This window comes from Procambarus clarkii, chromosome 30 (genome assembly GCF_040958095.1).
Source record: "Procambarus clarkii isolate CNS0578487 chromosome 30, FALCON_Pclarkii_2.0, whole genome shotgun sequence".
Classification (NCBI taxonomy): Eukaryota; Metazoa; Arthropoda; class Malacostraca; order Decapoda; family Cambaridae; genus Procambarus; species Procambarus clarkii.
Genome location: NC_091179.1, coordinates 22,737,945 through 22,762,406, shown reverse-complemented (window position 1 = coordinate 22,762,406; position 24,462 = coordinate 22,737,945).

Sequence of the window (24,462 nt, the reverse complement as noted above, 5' to 3'; positions counted from 1 at the left end):
TCTCCCACCCTCGCCCCCCCCCCACATTGACCGCAGAACGTGTAAGGTTACTTTTCACTCTCGTTTACCAAGGGTATACCCCCTACCCCCCCAACACACACACATGCATCAGATTCTTAACTTACAATATTTATGATTTACCAATTTATGTTACTACACTGACTCTCAATTTCACAATATTGTATAAACTTTGATGAATCGCACGTCTATGGGTCATCCAATAATGCTAGCAGACTTCTAAATGTTACCACTGCTAGGTTTAGGCTCGGCTACAAGTACCTCTGGGAATTTGTAACATCTGATGATGTAGATTTGACTAAATGTAAACTCTGTCAGCAGAACTATTCGCATACTTTGAGTCATTATATAATGGAATGCGAAAAAATCGCGGAATTTAAAGATAACAACATCAATAGTGCCCATGAAATGTGTATAAGTACTTCATTCATAATGATGTGCTGCCCGAAATCTTAGCGAAGTATCCAAAATTTGCTTACTGTAGGTAATGCATGCACATGACTGTAAAGCTGCCGCCCAGTTGGGTGGGTGTGGAGCACATGACTGTAAAGCTGCCGCCTAGTTGGGTAAGTATGCAACAAATGACTGTAAAGCTGCCGCCCAGTTGGGTGGATGTGGAGCACATGACTGTAAAGCTGCCACCCAGTTGGGTATGTGTGCAGCACATGACTGTAAAGCTGCCGCCCAGTTGGGTAAGTATGCAGCAAATGACTGTAAAGCTGCCGCCCAGTTTGGTGGGTGTGGAGCACATGACTGTAAAGCTGCCGCCCAGTTTGGTGGGTGTGGAGCACATGACTGTAAAGCTGCCACCCAGTTGGGTGGGTGTGGAGCACATGACTGTAAAGCTGCCGCCCAGTTGGGTGGGTGTGGAGCACATGACTGTAAAGCTGCCGCCCAGTTGGGTGGGTGTGGAGCACATGACTGTAAAGCTGCCGCCCAGTTGGGTGGGTGTGGAGCACATGACTGTAAAGCTGCCGCCCAGTTGGGTGGGTGTGGAGCACATGACTGTAAAGCTGCCGCCCAGTTGGGTGGGTGTGCAGCAAGACTAGTAACTGTGCGACTCCTCATAGACGTAAAGTGCCTTTTATAGTGACTGTTGTGAGCCTCTTGTTGAATTACTTGTGACAAAAGATTACTGGTGTGTGTATTTGTTTGGTTGATTAAATATGTATGTGTATGTATATATGTATACGTATTTATATGTACATGTATGCATAAGTATGTGTACATTAATAATTTTGTAACTAGCGTCAAAAGATTGTTATTTGCTTAGCTAAACGAACTAGAGGGTTCAGTTCCTGGAACCGATTATGTGCCTCTGTAATCCTTTACACCACCGCCCACGGAATGGGTATTATGGGGTGCATAATAAAGAAAGAAAATGAATGGACCGAACCCCACAATTCATTTAGCTAAGCAAGTTACAATCTTGATGAGCTAGTTACAAAATTCACTATAAGTCGTCACATCATAAATGGGTTCGAGATCGACCACAAGTAGTGCATTACATAATTTATCAGTATTGTGCAGCCTGTGATCCCCGCCTGGCTGGATACTGATACCTAGGTAGTTTTCATGTGTCCGGACACAGGCGATAAGGTGGTATTATTTATTTAACTTAAGAGATATATATTTTTAAATGTTGTCACATTAACGGCTACATCTTCCTTTCTTCTGACATATAGATTTTTAAGATTAATTAAAATATATGGAAACTAATTATACAATTTATTGGCTGGTGTGCAGGGCTTCACACTCTCAGAGCTAGCCATCAAGTAACTATCAAAACGCATATATCTTCGTTTTCACTTCAGTTATATTTATGACAAAGGATTTTAAATGTAGCCTATATTTCTACCTTTCTGATGACATAAATACTTTCGTTAATTACAATATCTAGATCAAACTAACATTGATTTTCAAAAGGTTGTATATTTTCCATCAATGGAGAGCATCAGCCAAGAAGCCTTCTTTAAAATATGAATATCTTTCCTCACCCAATAAGATCTAATCTCTGAATAAAACGCAATAAACGACTTGATTGTAACCTATCCACCGCTGCCCATTGGATGGGGGAGAGGGGGTTATGTGTAGGATAAACATATCAATTGTGACACTAGCCCTCCATATATGTCAGTTGCTTAAATTATAAACTGTACTTGTGGTCGGTCTCGAGCCCATTGTTGATGTGACAATGTGCATTGACTTTTGTAACTAGCTTATCAAGATTATAACTTGCTTGGCTATATGAATTGTGGGGCTCAGTCCCTGAGCCCATTATGTGCCTCTGTAACACTCCACTATCGCCCATAGGATGGGTATGAGGTGCATAATAAATGAACTAAACTAAGCTCTGCCTTTTTGATAACATATACAATTATAAGCCCTATTTGTGAATCTCAATTAATTAAACAATATATCACAGAGCCTGTAGGGTTTGGTGAGATGAGCGAAGAGACATGGGAGATTTTACATAAGTACAGTACATGGTAGTTTAAGTAACGAACGCATGTCAACGAATAACGAGTATATATTTTTTTTGTTTTGTAATATAACAAAACTATTGTCCCATGAAGTCGATTTAACTTCCAAACATATATTTTTAATAAATGTTAAATGTTTTCTGGCTAGTTATGTTAGATTTTATTAAAAATATGTATTCTACTTGTTAACATTATAATTTAAATTTGTGATAATTTGTGCAGAGAAGTGCGACAACTGGATATGCCAACAAACACTTTCCAAATAACGATATATCTTGGATAAGTCGCTCCACAACATTGACGCTTGGACCGTCGATTTCCTTTGATGCTACTTATTTCATAATGAAATTACATTAGTTTGGAGTAAATATATGTTTTCTCATGTTCTGCATTCAACACCCACATTATAGTGAGTAAATATACCATATTACTTCATTACTTAAATAATGCTAGGAGGGTTTGAGTAGCTTTGGGTCTTTAGTGGACAGAATCTCCAATAGATGGGGCGAGAGTCGCCCCATCTCTCTCGCCCGAGCAAGAGTCGAAACTTAATTTAAAATTGATATATCTTTGTTCTCGAACATGATATATTTCATTTGGTGCAATCATAATAATGTTCATATCTCGGTCTTTCTGGAGGCATATAAGATTTTAGGCTTTATTAGCGTATCTTTGTTAATTATACAATATATCGGCAAGTGCGTAGGCGTCTGCACTCCATGCCCGACAAGCTACTGAGCGCTTCTGTAAAAACATATGTATCTTCACTTGAGCTATAAATATGTCTATTGTAATGTATTGAAAATGAAACTCTTATTTCTATCTTGCTTAAGACATATAAAACATTTGTGTTTATTAACGAATTTACGTGAAATAAACATTGATCTGAGAGAGTGTTGCTCTGTCGTTCAGTCTGTACGGGGTGGGAGCTCCGTAATTTTTTAAATACATGTATCTTCATTAGAACTTTAAATATGTCTATGGTAAAGTGTTTAAAGTGAAGCTTATATGTCTGCCTTTCTTGAGACATATAAAACATATGTTTATTAACGAATTCGCGTGAAATAAACATTGTTCTGAGAGAAAGCAAATCATCAAATGCAATTCAGCTACAGATAGACAACATTAACATCAGTAATAAAAATGATGGCAAGTTTCTTGGCCTATTCCTAGACAAGAGACTCAACTTCAGCACCCACATTCAACACATAACTAAGAAAGTCTCTAAGACAGTTGGTATACTCTCCAAAATCAGATATTATGTTCCTAACTCTGCTCTCCTCTCACTATATTATGCACTAATCTACCCCTATCTTAATTATGGTATCTGTGCATGGGGGTCTACCACTGCAAACCATCTTAAGCCCATCATCACACAGCAAAAATCTGCTATCAGAATAACAACTAACTCTGCTTTCAGACAACACTCAGCTCCCTTGTTTAAATCCCTAAACTTGCTAAATATTAACTCCCTCCACACATTCTCTTGTGCAAACTACACTTACAAAACCCTGTTCTTAAATACAAACCATGCTCTGAAACTCTCCCTGGACAGATGTAATAGGACCCATTATCACCACACCAGAAATAAATATCTCTTTGATATCCCCAGGGTCAAACTTAATCTGTGTAAACACTCTATGCAAATTAAGGGACCTAGTCTATGGAACTCACTCCCATGTGAATTGAAAAACGGTAAAACTTTTGCCTTATTTAAAAGCAAAACCAAAAAGTACCTAATTTCATCTTCTTAGTTTCCTACACTGAGCTTTAAATTTGCTCTGTACCTAGTGTTACCCAATCTCCTAATTTTTATGTAGTATCAAACAACCTTATCATTGTGTTCATTGCTGTCTTCTTTTATGTGCTAGCCATATGCTGTATTGTGCCTACCAATTTTTGTCAACTACCATTCAAGTTGTCATTGCAATCAATCTTAGCTACCTATGTGCTTTAATATACTGTACCTACAATTTTATCTCATCTTATTTTTTTCATTCCATGTAACTGTTATCATTTTTTTGTCTATAAATTTTGCAAGTATTTACCTTCTTAAAATTTTCTTAGATTAAGGACCTGCCCGAAACGCTGCGCGTACTAGTGGCTTTACAAGACTGTAATTACCATATTATGTATCCTCACATTCCCAATGTGCATTCTTGTATATGCATAAATAAATAAATAAATAAATAAAGAGTTGCTCGATGGATCGATCTGTCCGAGGTCGGAGCTCGGCTATTATAAAAATACACGTATCTTTGCTTTAAATTTAAATATACCCATGGTAAGGTATTTAGAATGAAGCTTATATTTCTATCTTTCTTGTGACATATAAAACTCTTACGTTTATTAAGAAATCTGCGTGAAATAGGCATGGTTCTGAGATGAATGCTGTGGTTTTCGAGCTCGACGCGCGGCAATGGACGCCATGCACATCCAGTGGGTGTTATTGGGCCCCATACCCATTCTATGGGTGGTTGGAGCCCCATACCCATTCTATGGGTGGTTGGAGCCCCATACCCATCCTGTGGGTTGTAGTGGACGCCATACTCATTCTGTGGGTGGTATTGGACCCCATACCCTTCCTGCAGCCCCAGCATGGAGTCCATATCTAGTCAAGGATAAGACTAAACTGGAAAAGGATCAAAGATTTGCCACCAGACTAGTACCCGAGCTGAGAGGTATGAGCTACGAGGAGAGACTACGGGAATTAAACCTCACTTCACTGGAAGACAGAAGAGTTAGGGGGGACATGATCACCACATTCAAGATTCTCAAGGGAATTGATAGGGTAGATAAAGACAGGCTATTTAACACAAGGGGCACACGCACAAGGGGACACAGGTGGAAACTGAGCGCCCAAATGAGCCACAGAGATATTAGAAAGAATTTTTAGTGTCAGAGTGGTTGACAAATGCAATGCATTAGGAAGTGATGTGGTGGAGGCTGACTCCATACACAGTTTCAAGTGTAGATATGATAGAGCACAATAGGCTCAGGAATCTGTACACCTGTTGAATGACGGTAGAGAGGCGGGACCAAAGAGCCAGAGCTCAACCCCCGCAAGCACAACTAGGTGAGTACACACACACACACACACACACACACACACACACACACACACACACACACACACACACACACACACACACACACACACACACACAGCAGGAGGTAGGGAGCAAGAGACCAGATACAAGGTATCATTTGGGAGATGAAATACTTCAAGAGTCAGAGAGAGAGAAAGACCTGGGGGTTGATATCATGCCAGACCTGTCCCCTGAAGCTCATATCAAGAGGATAACATCAGCGGCATATGCCAGGTTGGCTAACATAAGAACGGCTTTTAGAAAATTGAGTAAGGAATCTTTCAGAACATTTTATACCACATATGTCAGACCAATCCTGGAGTATGCAGCTCCAGCATGGAGTCCATATCTGGTCAAGCATAAGACTAAACTGGAAAAGGTTCAAAGGTTTGCCGCCAGACTAGTACCCGAGCTGAGAGGTATGAGCTACGAGGAGAGACTACGAGAATTAAACCTCACTTCGTTGGAAGACAGAAGAGTTAGGGGGGACATGATCACCACATTCAAGATTCTCAAGGGAATCGATAGGGTAGATAAAGACAGGCTATTTAACACAAGGGGCACACGCACAAGGGGACACAGGTGGAAACTGAGTGCCCAAATGAGCCACAGAGATATTAGAAAGAACTTTTTTAGTGTCAGAGTGGTTGACAAATGGAATGCATTAGGAAGTGATGTGGTGGAGGCTGACTTCATGCATTCTTTCTAAGATCAGATATTATGTACCACGCCCTGCCCTGGTGACTCTCTATTACTCCCTTATCTATCCATATCTCAACTATGGTATTTGTGCTTGGGGCTCTACTACCCAAAATCACTTACGTCCTCTAATTACTCAACACAAAGCTGCTATTAGGACAATATCCAATTCTGGCCCCAGACATCACTCGGTACCCCTACTTAAATCTCTGAATATGTTAGACATTAAGTCACTGCACATTCTCTCATGTGTATTATACATATATAAAACGCTAAACTATAATGCCAATCCTGATCTCAAAAGCTTCATTGAAGGTTGTATCAGAACCCATGAGCATCACACCAGAAATAAATACAGTTTTGATATTCCTAGAGTACGACTTAATCAAACTAGAAATGCTCTACAAATCAAGGGGCCCAGAATGTGGAATGACCTTCCCAACCATGTTAAAGACTGTACCTCTCTCAACCAGTTTAAGTTAAAAGCGAAACTATACCTAATAAATTCCCTGTAACCTACCTTACCCTTCTATTGTCAACCAATGTCTGTTTTTTTCTTTAAAGAGCGCTGTTTGTCGACATAATTGTATTTGTGCTGCTTTTTCATCTATGTTTTCCTTTCTTATTTTCATTCTACTCATTATGCTCAATTAGTATTAAGCTTGTCATTTAAGTTTATCATGCCCGAAACGCTTTGCGTAATAGTGGCTTTAGGCACTGTATGTACTAGCTATACCTATAAGTCAAACAATCCTTGTAAATATTTATTGTATGTATGTACCTTACCTAAATAAAATTGTATTGTATTGTATTGTATTGTACAGTTTCAAGTGTAGATATGATAGAGCCCAATAGGCTCAGGAACCTGTACACCTGTTGATTGACGGTTGAGAGGCGGGACCAAAGAGCCAGAGCTCAACCCCCGCAAACACAGTTTGGTGAGTACAATTAGGTGAGTACACACACACCAGGGAGCCGGCGGCCGAGCGGACAACACGATGGGCACGTGATCCTGTGGTCCCGGTTTCGATCCCGGGTACTGGTGGAAACGATAGGCAGAGTTTCTTTCACCCTATGCCCCTGTTACCTATCAGTAAATAGGTACGTGAGAGTTACTCAGCTGTCACGGGCTGCTTTCTGGTGTGTGTGTGTGTGTGAGTGGTGTGGGAAAAAAAGTAGTTAGTAACAGTTGATTGACAGTTGAGAGGCGGGCTGAGAGAGCAGAGCTTAACCCCCACAACTACAACTAGATGAATACACACACACACACACGTACGTCAGTAGTTTCAAAGCGTTATATGACAAAGAGTGCTGGGTAGACGGGACACCACGAGCGTAGCTCTCATTCTGTAACTACACTTATGTAATTACACTTAGGCAATTGCACACACATACACACACACTTCACAATAGAGCAGGAAGAAGCCCCCTGTACTAAATGAGGAGGATCAAACCAAGCAGCCTTGAAGGAATTTGGAACTGAAAAGGAATCTGGTGGAACTGAATGTGACAAAGGCTGTTCGGCCTAACAGAATCTCACCATGGATACTAAAAGAGGATGCAGAAGCGCTAAGTGTGCCACTCTCTATGGTGTATAACAGGTCACTGGATACAGAAGACTTACAGGAAGACAGCTAATGTAGTCCCAATGTACAAAAAAGGTGACAGGCAAGAGGCACTGAACTACAGGCCAATTTCCCTAACTTGTATACCATGCAATGTGATGGAGACTTTGTGAGGAAAAGGCTCGTAGAGCATCTGGAGGGAAAGAGCTTTGTAACACACCACCACCAGCATGGGTTCAGGGATGGTAAATCGTGCCTCATAGCCTTAATAGAATTCTATGACAAGACGACAAAAATTAGGCAAGAAAGAGAGAGGTTGACAGACTGCATTTTCTTGGACTGTCAGAAAGTACCCACATAAAAAACTGTTACAAAAGTTGGAGAAACAGGAAGGAGTAAAAGGAAAGGTGCTCCAGTAGATAAGGGAGTATCTAAGCAACAGGAAGGACGGTCTGCAATCATGAGGGGGGGGGGGAGAGTCCCTGTGCCCCCTGTCACTAGGAGGGCGTCTATTGGCCTGGAGTTCTCTGGGATTGCTTCCTACCACATGGTGGAGGTGTTGATATGCTCCGTGTCTCTGTGGAGTCTGTGTGTGTGGTGCAGCTGCTTACCGGACGGCGGGCGATTGTCAAGTTCGGCTCCCCGGGGAGTTATCAAGATCTCGTCATGCGCTAAGATGGGCGCTCGTTCCCTCTTCCTAGAGATGGTGGGTTGATGACCCTCTCTGACCGTTGTGGAGCCACGACATATGTAGTAGTGCATGGGATGTCTTTTGAGTTCCCTGAGGATCTTATGCGTCGATACTTTGCCCGGTGTGGGCGGGTCCTACATGTACGGATGAATACCGTCCCTACCGGGAGATGGAAGGGGGTCCCGTGTGGGACCCGCACTCTCGCCATGCGCCTCCGGGATCCTGTACCGTCCTCCATCATGCTGTTTGGGTTCCCAATTCGTATTTTTTACGCGGGGCAACCTCGGACATGTTTCAGGTGCGGCCTACCGGGTCACCTGGCCGCGGGGTGTGAGGAGCGCCGGGTCACACCTGTTAACCTATTCCGAAAGGAGGATTTTTTCCCGCTGTCGGCCCCGGACCTAGCTGCCTCTATGTGCTGGGTCGTGTGATGATTCCCTGCCGGCTTCTGCCCCGGTGTTGGATGGTAGTGTGGATGTTGACGTGGGGTTTGGGGCGCCCCGCCCCCGCCGCTGGTTTCCCAACCTCCGACGTCATTGCCCCTGCCTGTTGTCCCTGCATGTGGCGTCCCCTGTCCCTTTGGATGTCCCCGGCGAGATGTCTCCTGCGGTGTGTGGTTCGGTGCCCCCGGCTGTGGAGGTTGCGGTTCTCAGGGGCCGGGCTTTGAAGGGGGGGGGGCTCTGTGCTACTTTCTGTGTCACCCCCTACGCCTACTGCTGTTGGCTCCCCTCAGTGGCAGGTTGCTACTGCCGAGCGGGACCTCGTCGTGGTCTTAAGGAAGGATGTGCACCAGGGCCTCTGCTCCTGTACCTGGTGGCGGGGGCCCTGACGCATCTGTGTCCTCTGGGGGTCCCCCCAGTGTGCAGCCCCGTGAGAAGCCTCGTGAAAAGCCTCGTGCACAGGCCAGTACGAAGCCATGTGCTGTGCCCTGTGCGGCGCCGGCGTGGTGCCCGGAGCGCCTCCCTGTGTGGATTCCAGTGCGAAACCCTCCTAGTGTAGACCTCTCCCCTGTGATCGCGGCCGACGAGGGCGTGGTCTCTCGGTCGCAGTGTTTGGGCCCCACTTGGGACGACAGGGTGAGTCCGGGCCCGTGGTACTCGTCGACTATTTGGGTACCGAGATTAAAGAGGTTTATATATGGGATACTTGATTGGATGTCTCGGCATTGTGCGTCTCCTGGAAGACCGGTGCCCAACGACGTCCAGATGGTTTGGGAGGCCAACCCGTTCTCGCACTTTCGTATAGTCAATATTGACTTATTAAATATGTGCATATGTGACATACTAAATATACTAGTTTACTTTGAAAAGCTTCATAGAAAACACCGACCTTACCTAACCTTCTTAGTATGTTAAAATAAACATCTTATTGCTTCGTAATTACAATTATTACTTAACCTATACCTATAATAGGTTAAATAACAATTGTAATTACGAAGCAATAAGATGCTTATCTTAACATACTTAGAAAGTTAGGTAAGGTCGGTGTTTTCTATGAAGCTTTTCAAGGTAAACTAGTATGTTTAGTATGTCACATATGCACGTATTTAATAAGTCAATATTGACTGTAAGGAAGTGCGGGAACGGGTTGGCGAGGCGTACTGTTTGTGCTTCGAGAACCATACAGCCCAGGTGAATGGTATGTAGTAGATATAATAGAGAAAAACTGTATTGATTATAAAGGCGGGGTCCAAGAGTTAATAGCTCGATTCTGCAGACACAAATAGTAAAAACACACACACACAGGTGGTTATCGAAAAGATTAACAGGAAAATGTAAACCATGTATTGCTAAACAAATTTGTGTGTGATCTCATCTATCTGCGGCAGGTGTTGGATGAAAACATGTGTGCCGAGGGAGGTGTATATCTGCCCTACGACGTGCCTGCTACTGGTTACAACACCAACGTTGAGCGCTACACCTGCTCCAGCCACCCCTGGATCTTCAAGCAGTACAGCTTGGGAAAGACCAGTGAGTGAACGACACCTACACACGCTCATAACGGCACCCAGATGCGGCCACACCATGCCTCATTCACCCCTTGATATCCACTCATCATCACCCCATGGCACCATTCCTGTTTCGGCCCCATACCACACTCACCATCTTCATACTCTCTCACCTTTCACCTGTCACCTCCCTAACCACCTTGCTTGTTTTTCCAGACTGCCACTTTGCCATACTGAACCAAGTGGACCTGGCTGGCAGCGATATTATGGCCTACTACTTTGCTGGTCCCTTCGATCGGGTGCTTCACGCATGCAGGAATACATCCTGTGCATCCATGGTCTGCCACACCCAAAGTTAGTAATCTTTTGATATTTGTAAACTACTTTTCCTCATTATGTGAGAGAGAGAGAGAGAGAGAGAGAGAGAGAGAGAGAGGGAGAGGGAGAGGGAGAGGGAGAGGGAGAGGGAGAGAGAGAGAGAGAGAGAGAGAGAGAGAGAGAGAGAGAGAGAGAGAGAGAGAGAGAGAGAGAGAGAGAGAGAGAGAGAGAGAGAGAGAGAGAGAGAGAGAGAGAGAGAGAGAGAGAGAGAGAGAGAGAGAGAGAGAGAGAGAGAGAGATTTACTATGCCACTTATCACCTCACATCATTGTGAGATTTTTCTTTTTTGCTTAAACGTTACTTCCCTTTCTGGGAAAGGTTTTATCACAAACCAGAAAGGATTGCTTAGTCAAAACATTGGCGTGGCAGGTAGCTTATACTTGAAAACAGTCGCAAAGAAAGACGGGAGCAACCGCCAGGACTTCCAGTAAGTTGAAGTCTCTATCTACTTAGTCGTCGGTTTCGAGTGTCGAAGCACTAGTAAGGGTAACCTATGGATTCTCACACCAAATTATTTGATGTGTGGTGCTATAAATCAGGTTTGAATCCAGAAGCAGGCCGTTAATTATAAATTTCACAGGTAACGTGGTAGAACGTATCAATCAGTAATATTGTTGGGTGTAACATAAAGAGAGTTTTCATTGAACAGAAATATTTATTCAACAAGCACTAATACTACAACAACAACAAAGTTAAAATTGACGTTACGTTAAACCCTTCCTGTGACACATTAAAGACAGCTATTCAACAGCCTAGTGTAGCACTGACTCCTGTCGAGTGCCGATCTCAAGTGTAACCACAAGATCCTACCTATGATCGCTTCAGGCTGAATACATGAACTAAACTGAACTATACAGTGTTCACAGAGGACACAACAAATGCAATCACAATTAAGATTAATTGTGAAATTACTCGCAGCCCTCTGCAAAATAAATCAACTCATTAATTGCAGCATCCCCCTGCAGCCCCACTGCAATGAGATCTCAGCGACTAGGTGGATTACTGGCAACTCCAGGAATCCCCCTATCAAATTCTTACATTAACACTACGTCTCCTGGACGATATCAAATAATTGACAAATTAATTACACTAATGAACTCAAGATCTCTGGCGTTGTTTGTCAGACACCAACACAGAACGCCTTGAAGGAAACCAACGTCGTCTATGCCTTCACATGCCCGCTTGGGAACTGTAAGCTCCAAAGATCTCAGTATATAGGCAAGACAACAATGTCCCTTTCTAGGCGATTAACAATGCACAAACAACAGGGCTCCATCAAGGAACATATAATCTCTCCTCACAACCAGACCATCACCAGAGAAATCTTAACAAGCAACACAGAAATCATCGATGGATACAGCGATAGCAGGAGACTCGACATCAGCGAGGCACTACACATCAAAAAGTATACACCAGCAATCAACAGCCAATTAATGCATAACTATATTCTACCCATTTCAAGACCCGGAACCAACATAGAAGTAGCAAGAGAAAGTATGCGTCAATAAGCCTTCTGTCGTTACTTCCATTCTTATGTTTTCATATCCAATTTATACACATTGATTCGTGTTCTGTTACCTCACCCAAAACTTTTGTGTCATATCACCTCACCCAAAACGAATATAAATGTGATGTATGTTATGTATAAACTAGTCTTTGAAAATGTAAGAAGCCCTTATGAAACGCTTTCGGGCGTCAGACCAAAAATAAAAATGTAAAAAATTAATTTTGGAGAGTTAATTTTTCAATTACCCTCGACAGTGAAGAAAAACGTACGACATATTGAGAAGATTCGTGTTAGAATTATTAATCTTACCCTTTTGGTCAAATTCAACTATATATATATATATATATATATATATATATATATATATATATATATATATATATATATATATATATATATATATATATATATATATATATATATATATATATATATATATATATGTCGTACCTAATAGCCAGAACGCACTTCTCAGCCTACTATTCAAGGCCCGATTTGCCTAATATGCCAAGTTTTCATGAATTAATGTTTTTTCGTCTACCTAACCTACCTAACCTAACCTAACCTAGCTTTTTTTGGCTACCTAACCTAACCTTACCTATAAATATAGGTTAGGTTAGGTTAGGTAGGGTTGGTTAGGTTCGGTCATATATCTACGTTAATTTTAACTCCAATAAAAAAAAATTGACCTCATACATAGAGAAAAGGGTTGCTTTATCATTTCATAAGAAATAAATTATAGTAAATATAATAATTCAGGAAAACTTGGCTTATTAGGCAAATCGGGCCTTGCATAGTAGGCTGAGAAGTGCGTTCTGGCTACTAGGTACGACATATATATATATATATATATATATATATATATATATATATATATATATATATATTATTAAATATGACCGAAAAAGTAAGATTAATAATTCTAACACGAATTTTCTCAATCTTTCGTACTTTTCTTTTCACTGTTGGAGGTAAATCAAAAATCAATTCTCCAAAATTCATTTTTATTTCTAGTCTAACGCGACACGAGCGCGTTTCGTAAAACTTATTACATTTTCAAAGACTTTAGTTCACAAATACACAACTGAATAGAACTTACGCATCTCCGATTTTATATCTACATTTGAGTGAGGTGGAAGGGGTGATGTGGCATTAACACAAGACAGAACAAGATGTGGCATTAATAGGGTATTAATTTCATCAACACAAGACAGAACAAGAGGTGATATTAATAGGGTATTAATTTCATCAACACAAGACAGAACACGAAACAATGGATATTGAATAGAAGTGTTTGTAGAAAGCCTATTGGTCCATATTTCTTGATGCTTCTATATTGGAGCGGAGTCTTGAGGTGGGTAGAATATAGTTGTGCAATAATTGGCTGTTGATTCCTGCTGGTAGCAGGAAAGACTGCTACCAAAATATACTAATTAATATATATATATATATATATATATATATATATATATATATATATATATATATATATATATATATATATATATATATATGACTGAAAACTCACACCCCAGAAGTGACTCGAACCCATACTGCCAGGAGCAATGCAACTGGTATCTACAGGACGCCTTAATCCACTTGACCATCACGACTGGACATAAGGAAGTGTACATCCTGGCAGTATGGGTTCGAGTCACTTCTGGAGTGTGAGTTTTCAGTCGCATATAGTCCTGGGGACCATTCAGGCTTGTTCACATTTGTGTTCCTCACGTGTGCCCCAAAGAATGAGGTGATTTGATAAAATGCTATGCCCAAGATTACCATCCGAGTGCCGGCGGGGAAGTGGTTCAAATAGCTTCGGCTATCACTTCCTTATGTCTGGTCGTGATGGTCAAGCGGATTAAGGCGTCCTGTAGATACCAGTTGCGTTGCTCCTGGCAGTATGGGTTCGAGTCACTTCTGGGGTGTGAGTTTTCAGTCGCATATAGTCCTGGGGACCATTCAAGCTTGTTCGCATTTGTGTTCCTCACGTGTGCCCCAAAGAATGAGGTGATTTGATAAAATGCTATGCCCAAGATTACCATCCGAGTGCCGGCGGGGAAGTGGTTCAAATAGCTTCGGCTATCACTTCCTTATGTCCGGTCATGATGGTCAAGCGGATTAAGGCGTCCTGTAGATACCAGTTGCGTTGCTCCTGGCAGTATGGGTTCGAGTCACTTCTGGGGTGTGAGTTTTCAGTCGCATGTAGTCCTGGGGACCATTCAGGCTTGTTTGCATATATATATATATATATATATATATATATATATATATATATATATATATATATATATATATATATATATATATATATATATATATATATATATATATATATATTGTAGTTTACATCTTACAGTCTGTATTACAATATTGCTTTATTTTCTAGATTACCAATATACTATATGGCGTTGCTGAACACGGATCCAAAAAAATTATCACCAATTGGTGAGACAGCTACTTTTTTGAGGAATGCTTATTTTTTATTTACCTTATAAGCTGAGGCAGCTATTTCATCTGTGGAATGCTCAGCTGATTCCTTTACATTTAGCATGGAACAAATTTCTGCCCAAGACCTCTTCCTATTACACAATTTGGCTGTGTGTAACAATAAGTAATTATCAAAAGAAGGCACCAAGCCGAAAATGCTATTTAGCAGCATTGTGTGTAACAATAAACCAAATTTTTTAAACAGATAATGCACCTGTGAATAAACAAATCCCATCAGATGTAAAAATATTGATCCAGTTATTTAAATAAAAAAATATAATGAAACAAATATTTATGGGTTGTTTAAACAATCTTTTCTACTGTATATCCAAAGAAGTGAAAAATTGAGTTAAAAGTGAAGAAGTGAAAAACTCCCAATATTCCTGAGTGTATGAAGTAATTACAGAGCTGAAAGTAACTCATACCATTTGGTCTGAAACAGGGCAATCACAGATATAGTGTTGGAGAGTATGTCCTCTCAAGTAGGACTGAAAAAAAGATGTTTTTTTTTCCCCCAGAGGGTTATAAAATCATGGAACCGCCTACCCGCTGAAGCCGTAAATGCCAAAATCCAGCTAGAAAATATCATTAGGACAATTGGCGTGACCTTTAACAAGCCGCCGGCTCTCTGTCCTCGTCGAGGCCACTAGATAGTTAGTGGCACCTGGGTAAATTTAGGTAAATATATATACGTAAATAAATACCATCGCTTCTCAAATCTGAGCGACAAGGAAAGTCCCACAATATCTCCTGAATTACGTACGTAAACAAAAAATATAACATATTTCTGTACTACAATGTCGGTGCTGACTGTAGAAGTTGAAAAAACATTGTTTTACTTCGAAATATACTAATTTTATAAGAAAATTCGACATAAATAGGTGGCAAGCGAAATTGGATGAGTGTCGGAAAATCCGACACCATTTAATAATCATACAGACATAATAGCTGTGTTGTATAAACAAGTTAACCCATAGAAAACGTAACTTGTAGTGGAATTACCGTCTATAGAAAACGGGATATTATCACCACATACTATTATATTCACCACCTATTATGGTGGGAATTATTCTTAAATACATTAGTCTTTGGACTTTACCATCATAAAACATCTCATATAAATTAACTTAATTATCAATATTAAAGTAGAGTAAATGTGACCCTTCTATCACTTACTGTCATCTGGACAATGTAAGCCAGGCATCAGTGAGGAAGGAGGGGCAGCCATTGTTGTTGTCACCTCCGAGACGCATGGAGCAAATTCAGCTCCTATTATATCTGGACAATGTCGGCCAGTAGCGTCAGTAGTATGGAGTGTTAGACATTGCCATTGTTTGTACTAGACCAGAGGCTCACGGGAGCAAATTCGGCTCCTGTTAATTTTACTTGGACGTAGTGTTATGGAAACCAAAGGTGTACCATCTTCAACACGCTGTCAACAAATTCAAGTTAAGTGTTCTTTCCGAAACCCATATCTTTCATTTATGGCCATTAATGTCAGTGTATATAGGGTGACCCGGTTAGAGCACGATATAGCCTCAAACTAAAGGTAATTAAGCCAGGTCTTCATTGTTCCATGTACAGTGTTTCTCTGATATACCTGTCATATATAGGATTCTGGTTTTACAGCTAGCGCCCTTTTGACAGGTCAAGACGAGGCAGCATGCTTTGTGCATCAGTTACCAGGGTGATGGAAGCTACCTCAAAGAGGGAAAATGTGGTGTCTACACCCTAGTTATACCTGGTGGACTAAGACCTACTGTACTATAAGATAAGGAACCTTTTCAATGTATGTAGTCTAATACTGTAGTTTGATTGGCTGCATATATATATAAATTAAATTAATATAAACCCCCCCCCCCTAATGTCTAGAGGATCGATTTGTGAGATTATGAGATTATTGCAGAAATACAGTCCACTTATCATTATACAAATTGCTATTTATTTATTTATTTATTTATTTATTTATGCATATACAAGAATGTACATAAGGAATGTGAGGATACAAATATGGTAATTACAGTCTTGTAAAGCCACTAGCACGCGTAGCGTTTCGGGCAGGTCCTTAATCTAAGAAAATTTTAAGGAGGTAAATACTTGCAAAAATTATAGACAAAAAAATGATAACAGATTACATGAAATGAAAAAAAGATGAGAGAAAATTGTAGGTACAGTATATTAATAATAATAATAATAATAATTATAATAATAATAATAATAATAATTTATATTTAGGCAAAGGTACATACATAAAGAGATTTTACAAAGTTTGTTGGCTTTATAGATAGGAGCTAGTACATACAATGCCTAAAGCCACTATTACGCAAAGCGTTTCGGGCAGGAAAAAACACTACTGACTAAAGCTTAAAACTAATGGGTAAAAAGAAAAAAATGCGTTGAGTACAAATAAAAATAGAGGTAAAAGAGGGGGGAACATTGTTGAAAAAACAGCACAAATACAATTACAAATTATTACAGAAAATTACATTAAAACAGCGTTGATTTGTAAAACAAAAAACAAACAAAAAACATACATGGGTTGACAATAGAGAGGTAAGGTAGGTTACAGGGAATTTATTAGGTATAGCTTCGTTTTTAACTTAAACTGGTTGAGAGAGGTACTGTCTTTAACATGGTTGGGAAGGTCATTCCACATCCTGGGCCCCTTGATTTGTAGAGCATTTCTGGTTTGATTAAGTCGTACTCTAGGAATATCAAAACTGTATTTATTTCTGGTGTGGTGCTCATGGGTTCTGTTACAACCTTCTATGAAGCTTTTAAGATCAGGATTGGCATTACAATTTAGCGTTTTGTATATGTATAGTACACATGAGAGAATGTGCAGTGACTTAATGTCTAACATATTCAGGGATTTGAATAGGGGTACCGAGTGATGTCTGGGGCCAGAATTGGATATTGTCCTAATAGCAGCTTTGTGTTGAGTAATTAGAGGACATAAGTGATTTTGGGTAGTAGAGCCCCAAGCACAAATACCATAGTTGAGATATGGATAGATAAGGGAGTAATAGAGAGTCACCAGGGCAGGGCGTGGTACATAATATCTGATCTTAGAAAGAATGCCCACAGTTTTTGAAACTTTTTTTGATATGTTTAGAATGTGTCCCTGGAAATTCAGCTTGTGGTCAATGAGAATGCCAAGGAATTTGCCATCTAATTTGTTACAAATTTGGGTATTGTTTATTTTGAGATTTATTTGATTAGAGGATTTATTGCCAAACAGAATATAGAAAGTTTTGTCAATGTTAAGGGTGAGTTTGTTGGCAGTTAGCCACAGATGGACTTTATTTAGCTCAGTATTTACTGTGGCATTTAGAGCAAGGGGATCAGGAAGCACATAGGTAGCTGAGATTGATTGCAATGACAGCTTGAATGGTAGTTGACAAAAAAAATGGTAGGCACAATACAGCAGAAACAATATAAGATTGGTTGCAATGACAGCTTGAATGGTAGTTGACAAAAATTGGTAGTCACAATACAGCATATGGCTAGCACATAGAAGAAGACAGCAATGAACACAATGATAAGGTTGTTTGATATTACATAAAAATTAGGAGATTGGGTAACACTAGGTACAGAGCAAATTTAAAGCTCAGTGTAGGAAACTAAGAAGATGAAGTTAGGTACTTTTTGGTTTTGCTTTTAAATAAGGCAAAAGTTTTACAGTTTTTCAATTCACTAGGGAGTGAGTTCCATAGACTAGGTCCCTTAATTTGCATAGAGTGTTTACACAGATTAAGTTTGACCCTGGGGATATCAAAGAGATATTTATTTCTGGTGTGGTGATAATGGGTCCTATTACATCTGTCCAGGGAGAGTTTCAGAGCATGGTTTGCATTTAAGAACAGGGTTTTGTAAATGTAGTTGACACAAGAGAATGTGTGGAGGGAGTTAATATTTAGCAAGTTTAGGGATTTAAACAATGGAGCTGAGTGTTGTCTGAAAGCAGAGTTAGTTATTATTCTGATAGCAGATTTTTGCTGTGTGATGATGGACTTATGGTGGTTTGCAGTGGTAGACCCCCATGCACAGATACCATAATTAAGATAGGGGTAGATTAGTGCATAATATAGTGAGAGGAGAGCAGAGTTAGGAACATAATATCTGATTTTGGAGAGTATACCAACTGTCTTAGAGACTTTCTTAGTTATGTGTTGAATGTGGGTGCTGAAGTTGAGTCTCTTGTCTAGGAATAGGCCAAGAAACTTGCCATCATTTTTATTACTGATGTTGATGTTGTCTATCTGTAGCTGAATTGCATTTGATGATTTGCTTCCAAATAAGATGTAGTAAGTCTTTTCGATGTTTAATGTTAGTTTGTTCGTTGACATCCATAAGTGGACTTTTTTTAATTCATTATTCACAACATTATTTAGTGTATGTGGGTTGAGGTTTGAATAGATAAGAGTAGTATCGTCAGCAAACAGTATAGGTATGAGAATATTAGAGACATTAGGCAGATCGTTTATATATATAAGAAATAGAAGAGGTCCTAAGATGCTGCCCTGTGGCACTCCAACGGTAATTGGTAGAGTAGAAGAAGTTGTATCATTGATGGTTACATATTGGTGTCTGTCACTAAGATAGGATCGGATGTGGTCAAGGGCAAGGCCTCGGATTCCATAATGCTGGAGTTTAAGTAAGAGGTAGTTGTGATTAACAGTATCAAAGGCTTTTCTTAGGTCAATGAAGAGTCCAATCGGAAACTCATTTTTGTCAAGGGCTGAGTAGATAATGTCAAGGAGACTAATGATTGCATCGTTGGTGCTCTTTTGGGACCGGAAGCGAAACTGGCAGGGGCTGAGTATGTCGAATTTTACGAGGTAGGAATAGAGCTGTTTGTAAATAATTTTTTCAAATATTTTTGATAGAATGGGTAGATTTGATATTGGTCTATAATTGTTTATGTCCGCCGGATTGCCTCCTTTATGGACTGGCGTTACTCTTGCTTTTTTGAGGATATCAGGGAAGGTGTGACACTCTATAGATTTGTTGAACAGTAGTGCTATGGGTGGGGCAAGGGCATGGGAGGCTCTCTTGTACACAATGGACGGAATTTCACTGGTGTTCCCTGCCTTGGTTTTTAGAGAGTGTATGATGGACACAACATCTGCCGGGCTGATTGGTGAAAGGAGAAGAGAGTTTGGATAGCTGCCTGAGAGATATGTGTTAATATGTGTCTGAGTCTGTGGGATTTTACTGGCAAGATTAGCACCAACCGATGAAAAGAAACTATTAAATTCATTTGCCATTTCTAAATCAGTTGACGGTATATCCCCATCCTTGTAGAGTTTTATTTGGTTATGTGAGTGTTGTTTAGTTCCTAGGATACTAGAGATAGTTTTCCAAGTGTTTTTCATGTTGCCTTTTGCTTCATTGAATCTATTCACATAATATGCAAGTTTTGCCTTTCTTATGATACTGGTAAGCATTGATGAGTACCTTTTAGCTACTTTTTAGCACTGCTATCGAAGTATATAAATTAACGTAAATATAAATTCATATAAATTAAATAAATATAAATCTCACAGGTCGGTTCCCACATTATTTGGTCATCTTCGAACCGGATGACAGATTATTTGATCCTTTGAACCCACATTTGGTCATCTTAGTACTGGATGAACCAGTTAACCAGTGGATTCATTAAATATACTAGTGCAGTGTGATTTATACAAAGCCAGCAGTCAAAGACGGCAGCGTAGCCTCGAGGGAGCTCAGGAGCCTCCCTCAGCCCAGTTAAGCCTTAGTCAGCGGTTTCATGTACACCCACAGATTTGGTGGCGTGTTATTCTGTGAAATGACAGCGCTAATATTGAAGCCAACCAAATTAGTGGCTGTGGTTTCGCGAGATTGTTCACGGATTTCGTGGTGTTAAATTTCGCGAGAGATTATCCACGAATTTTGTGGAGTTTATTTCGCGAGGTCACTAATAATATTTAATACTTCTTGATAATATTAGAAGTTTTATAGAGGCAATTAAGAGGCTATTATCAATAATTGTGTATATTATTTCTCCAAAATAGAGAATTATTTAATATATATTGCACTAGTGATCACAGTATAATATTTACTAATTGCCAACCCACAACAGGGTAGGATATTTACCATTGACTAGTTGAACTATTATTGTTCATCCTAGTCCCATTATTACCATAGTCAGTTGTACTATATTCAACAACCTAACACCATTAATGAATGGTCCAGACCCTATTTTGGGTGTAATTTTTATCAACTCGAGTTGAGTTGTGTATATATAATAATTTACTTATGATCATTACACCTTTGAGTGATTAATTAGTGTCTCTACCATCCTAGGGTGATATAGAAGAGCTAACCTAAAGGTACTTCCAGTGACACTGGTTTATCACTCAAATCATTAGTGTGTATGATTGTATATATATAATGTGTATTAATTTTAAGTGCTAACCTCTAGTAGAGGTAGGATTATTGCCTAGTGAGTGCAGAATTTACCCTAGGCTACCATCAGTGCTTATTCAGTATTATGAGCAGCCCAAGTACAAGCCCCACAAGGCTTCACCAACTAGCCAGTATGGATAATGCAGGGAGAATGAAAAGAACCCTTGCAGGTCTTAAAGGCCACTTAACAAGACAGATCAAGAAATGTGAAGATTTGTCACAACAATCTCAAGTTGATTATGATGACTTGGAAAGCTATTATCAAGCAGCTGCAGGTAAATTTGAGCAAATCAAATGCCAAATAGCAACATATGTGGCTGAACTTGCCAACACTAATTTATCAGAAACAGAAATAGACGACATTATGGTTGATCTTGCGAATTATGAAGATCACACTCAGGCCACGTTACAGCCTTATGTCAAATTAATTGCCCAGAACAAGGCAACAACAACAACAACAACAGTTGCATCTAATACGAGTCAAGCAGAAGCTCGACTCCCTCCAATTAATTTACCCACTTTCTCAGGAAAAGATGAGGAAGATTGGGACGAATTTTGGAACAAATTCGTTGACCTTGTAGACTCAAAACAATCTTTACCAAAGAGTAGTAAATTCTCTTATTTGCAAGGCCAATTATTAGGTGAGGCTAAAACAGTAGTATCCCATCTGAGATTAACTAATGACGGCTATGATCTGGCAGTAAAACTCCTCAAGGATAATTATGCTGATCCAGAAGTAAGAACATCACATTTAGTTCATGAGCTGTTGCATTTACCCCCACCGGAGGCTTCAGCTGATTCACTCCAAGTCTTCAAGCTGGAGATAGAATCATTGATCAATGCCCTCAGCCTGACAGCAGATACAAACGGGGCTGAGTGGGTCTTGAAAATAATTGTCTAGGAGAAAATACCTAGGGACATATTGAGACAAATGAGTGCTCATTACAATAAAAGCATCTTATCTATGAATGAAATATCTGAAGGTTTAAAGTCAGTAGTTCATCAATTACGAACACATGACAAATTAAAACCACCAAGTAAACCCTCAGAAACCAATAATAGTAAACCACAGAGTACCAAAGGTACTCCAAATCAATCTAGACAATATAATTCAACACCAAAGTGGAACAGTGGCAGTGTGGGCGTATATGCAGTGGGACCCTCCAAGCCTATAGTTACTGTGTCACCCAAGAACGTGACACCAAAGGGTACTGGAAGCTATGGAACATGTTTGTTCTGCAATGAGAAACATTCAATGTGCCACTGCACTAATTTTCCTGATAGTGACGCCCGTGTTGAGCGACTCAAAGATTTGCAACATTGCACGAGGTGCCTCAGGAAACATAACATCAACGACTGTTACCCAATTACACACCTGTAATAGGTGTAACAAAGGTCAGCACCATGCAGCATTGTGCAGAGACACCAAAACAACGTCTCCAAACCCCAAGGTGGAAGATAGCATTCCCACCTCAGTACAGTACTGCAAGGTGCAACAAACAAAGAGTGTCCAATCGGCGAAGTCTAAAGGTAATACGACTTTGCCTACTGCCCAAATTACCATCCTGAATAAGAGGGCCAAGGTCCATACCCGTGGGTTGTTTGACCAAGGATCCCAGAGAACATATGTCACTAAAAGGTTGGCAGATGAATTACAATTAAGGCCTGTAGCCCGGATGTCATTCAATATCTCAGGGTTTGTAACAGATGCAGGACCTCAAGTCTACCAGGTGGTACAACCATCAGTACGTTTAGGCAGGTACGTCTGTCGAGTACAAGCCATTGTGGTGGACAAAATACCAGTAGACCTACAAGTTCAAGGTCTGAGAGCAACAGCCAAATTCCTGAGAAATAGAGGAATAAAATTGGCAGATAATATTAAGTCTGATCACCTCTCCGACTTCGGTCTCCTTGTAGGGACAGACTATTGCCATCGATTCATCGGTAGCCCTACTAAATATCAGGGTATAACCATGTTAAACTCTGCAGGAGGTAAATTACTCTCAGGCCCAGTATCAAGCCTGAGGAGACCTATGCCTGCAGATAAACAATACCAGTAGAAATCTAAATTTGTCAGCTGATTATATTTCTCCAGTAGCATTATACTAAGGAGATTACAGCTGACTATACCAACAGAGGTTGATGTTAGTATCATCATATAAAACTGAAGATGAGTTCATGAGGCCTCAGTGGCAAATCAGTGAACAGTAGCCTAAACCAGCTACAAGTCACTGCGACCAATGTCACTGAACCCACTGCAGTCTCAGAACCATACTTTACTTTAATGATGAGCTATTCAATCTTCTGAATCAATTAACTGAATTAAACCCCAATAAATCTGATGACTGATTTGATACATTTATTATTTAATCAAGATGTATTCCATGGGCCTCAGTGTTTATATATCAGTGACCAGTTACCTGAACAAACTTCAAGTTATATCTAATGTCACTGATCTCACTGCAGTCCCTGAATCATACTTGACTGTAGTACTTGATAACATTCAGTCTTCTGGGGTAAATAATATGTAATTAGGCTTGAATATTAGCCTTTCAAGAGTTGACAGGGAAATGAAATCGCATTAGACTTCTAACCCCTGCAACTCTAGTACGGGACATCCGTCCTGTACGAACAGACGCACAAATGTGTGATTACTAACTACTAACATCAAATTAATCTAATAATTCGAAGGAGGAGTATCGGTGTTCGTCTGTTCTAAATAGGACTTCGACCCGTGAGCAGCCCCTGGGGAATTATGTCGGAAAATCCGACACCATTTAATAATCATACAGACATAATAGCTGTGTTGTATAAACAAGTTAACCCATAGAAAACGTAACTTGTAGTGGAATTACCGTCTATAGAAAACGGGATATCATCACCACATACTATTTTATTCACCACCTATTATGGTGGGAATTATTCTTAAATACATTAGTCTTTGGACTTTACCATCATAAAACATCTCATATAAATTAACTTAATTATCAATATTAAAGTAGAGCAAATGTGACCCTTGTTTCACTTAATGTCATCTGGACAATGTAAGCCAGGCATCAGTGAGGAAGGAGGGGCAGCCATTGTTGTTGTCACCTCCGAGACGCATGGAGCAAATTCGGCTCCTATTATATCTGGACAATGTCGGCCAGTAGCGTCAGT